Source organism: Pseudophryne corroboree, chromosome 2, assembly GCF_028390025.1.
Source record: "Pseudophryne corroboree isolate aPseCor3 chromosome 2, aPseCor3.hap2, whole genome shotgun sequence".
NCBI lineage: Eukaryota > Metazoa > Chordata > Amphibia > Anura > Myobatrachidae > Pseudophryne > Pseudophryne corroboree.
The window spans coordinates 408,869,146-408,872,744 of record NC_086445.1 but is presented as its reverse complement, the minus strand read 5'-3'; the positions used below and the strand labels follow the sequence as shown (position 1 = coordinate 408,872,744).

Genomic DNA, 3,599 nt, shown 5'->3' with positions numbered 1-3,599 from the left:
AGCTCATCTGCATCTCTAAGGGATGCTATATTTGTTAACGTGGCTGGTTCGACCTACCTGGTGGGGTATATGTATACTGCACCAAGGTTGAAGTTTGTGAAAAAATATATATTGTAAATAAAAAAATTGGAAATGTTCTGGTTAGTCTATATAGGTAGACTACAGGAGGGATGTAGACACTCTTGCTCTACACCCTGTTCCTATCCAACCAGTACAAGCTCTGCTTGTATTAATGGGACCTCTGGGGGTCATCGAAACCCAATTAATAAGAGGAGTATAGATCCTGATTAGTATTGGACCAATTCCGATCTATGACATATCAGGACAGACGGTACTTAGAATAAGGATATAGTGCAGAAAAAGAAATGATTGGAGAGAAAGTGGTGATCCTGCTGTTGGCTTGGAGTCGAGCAGGTCATGAATTACAACACCGGGTATTCTCTGGGGGTCACCCTCACAGATACTGATCCAGCCCACCACCGTTTTGCTTCCAAGATCGGACGAGATCGGGCTCAGTCGGTGGGGTATGGTAGTAATTCCTGTGTCTGCTATAGCCGACTCACCAATGAGAGTGCACCTATATAGGGTGGGGAAAGAAAGACATGTATGGGGGGGAGATAGAAAACGAGGCGGATCTGCTGTCTATGTTAGGCACAGGATGACCTGTGGATCATGGATGAGAGTCTGCAGAAAAAAGAAAAAGGAATAAAGAAGGAAGAATGAGGGGAAGAAGAAAAAGAGAGGGGAGCTGTGAGGGGATAGTGACAGATGTTTGCTTGTTATACACTACAGGATGCTATCAAAGGAGTATGAAACTAGATAATGGCCAAATTGGCTGACAATGTTGGATACGGTCCCTGGTCATCAGATCTAGAATGAGTATATAGGTATCACAGCCAGAGTGATGAGTAATTAGGCCTAGGCCAAATCAAATATAGCTGATGGATATATTCTGTGATTACTCATTTTAGAAAAATATATGTGTGTGGTCACATTGAGGGAGCAGATATGTTAATAGGAAAAAGACCAAAAATTTGCTGCTTGTAACTCGTAGCACAACTGGGAATTGAATTAAAGAAGGATAACAGTGTGGTATTCTGTCTATGTCCCTAGATCGACCTGATTAGGTCTGAGTACTTGTGCAAAGCCACAGATATATACTGGTAAGCAAAAGCATGGTATTTTTGAAGAATAATCCTGTTGGAAATATAAGGAGTAAGTGGGTAGACAGACCCCTGCGGATATCGCTTAATTAGGTATAATTGCCATGAGGAGTAAGTGGGTAGGCAGACCCCTGCAGATACCGCTTAATTAGGTATAATTACCAATTCAAAATTCAAAAACCAGCATGCAGATAACAATTGTAATATAACATTTTTAGTGCTGGGAAAAGATAGGCTGTTTAGAAAGAAAAGAAGGGGGTGGGGGATGTCTGTTAAAGAGAGGGGGGGAGGATATTGAGAATCTCTTCCAAATATTAATTAAAGTGTCACAGTCATGATCCAGAGCAAGAGTGTCTACATCCCTCCTGTAGTCTACCTATATAGACTAACCAGAACATTTCCAATTTTTATTTTTTTTATTTACAATATATATTTTTTCACAAACTTCAACCTTGGTGCAGTATACATATACCCCACCAGGTAGGTCGAACCAGCCACGTTAACAAATATAGCATCCCTTAGAGATGCAGATGAGCTGAACTATACTCATAATTAGCAATATATATTTTTTTTTTCATTTTTTTTCTCCCAGAACTTAATTTGGTGGATTTTTTCTTAGAGTAATTAACGAATAAAAGTTATGTTTTAATATCATCATATTAACTAATTTCTAAAACAAGAGTGCACCCACACAAGAGTCTTCTGTACTTTTCTTTTTCCTTAGTGCACCACCAGACTCTTTAATTACAACACGAATTACACGTGTATAATCATACTTCATTCTGGTACTATATTATCTTTGAACATCATCTTTGGTAATTATCTTGTAGAACCTTTAGATTACTGGTGCGGAATCACATCTACCTTGTACGATAATCACTTATTCAGGCAAGACTCTCCATTTTAAATCCAGTGGGAAAGTCCCTTCTTCTAGACCCCTATATTTTACACAGCCCTCCTGCGTGGAAGGAGTCATTTCCTCCCCTCCATGGGAAGAAAGGAGGATAGCACACAGAGCAAGCAAAAGCACTTGAAAAAAATGTACATTAACCCTTATCAGTGATGAAATATCAAGTTTTCACATAAATGTGCATACCTACTGTATACATAAATATCACAGGGATTAGTGGGGCACCACATTTGGCCTCTTCCCCTCCACCGAAATGAATAACAAATATCGGTGGAAGGTGCCATGACGGTGGAGCTGCGGGCCAGCATGGACGAGCATGCATCTGAAAGGATTCAAGCTCTTCCAATGGGGCAGCAGCAATTTGAAATTGGTGCCACTTGTGAGCCAATCACGGTTTACAAGTTGGCAGCTAATCCAGAGCAGCCACGGTGAGCCAATCAAGGCTTGCCTCCTAAACTCAGGTGAACTGGGTATTAGGCCCAGATCATTATAAGTGGCAGCTAGATGGACCCGAGTCCTCTGTAGTTAGAGCAGCTCTAGGCCCCGGCCACTTGAGTAACCCCTTGTTAGGTGGGCACTAGTTCTGATCCTCTAGAAATATATTAGTTTGCCTGAAAATACAGCTGGACAGTAGGTCCAATAAATTAAAACCCCATGTGACATCTCCAGTAGTAGGCTCAGTTGAGTAATTGTGTTGAGCGCGGAGGAGCGGTCCAATTCCACATGGTTCAGCAGCCCTTTTTCACAAGTGGATTAGTGTGCACTTAGAGATCCCTGGGTTACACGTGCACCTATTCCATGGGCTTGAGCGCCATTCCAACTTGTAGTTAGGTTAAGGCCGGCCAGATACAGCAGAGGGTACACGGCTTACAATAATAAAATATTACCAAAATAAATAATACCAAAACAAAGGCATCTGCTCCAGATTGACTGTGGGTTCTAAAACTCGGCAGCAGTATACACTTCCTTCTAGGTGTTTTTATTTTATATTGTGACCATTCAATGCACCATGATTCGTCCTTAATATCCTCCAAAAGGGATAGGACTTCTAATCACCCTCCAAAGGATATATATTTTAATGGTAATTCCTATAGGATATTTCCAGATAATTAGATTAATTAGACTTATAAACTATTTTTCCATAGACATTACTCCCAGCAGTTCAATTTCTATTATGCTAGTGTGTTCTAACACATTATTGTACAGATGTCAGTATTTGTTCCGAGTTATGGTTATTCAGTCCAGGATTTGGAGTTGGAGCATTACCACACACGTTAGGAGACTAATTTACTGGTATATATCAAAAACTGAAAGAATTTTTAAAAACAAAAAATAAAATCAAAACAAGAATACTAAATGAATTATATCAAAGTAAAAAAATTTAAAAATCAAAGAATAATAACAAAAATAGGGATTACTAGTGACAATGGTCTTCAGGTAGATTACTATCATTTGGACATATTAGATTGTATATATAAAAAATAATATACTGCTTTAAATCTGTAATGCAATTTATTACATAAATG

General features: G+C 39.3%; 1 pseudogene; it reads right to left on the bottom strand.

Moving 5' to 3' along the window:
- Positions 1 to 419: 419 nt before the first annotated feature.
- On the bottom strand, positions 420 to 538 carry LOC135052416 (5S ribosomal RNA; annotated as a pseudogene).
- Positions 539 to 3,599: the final 3,061 nt, after the last annotated feature.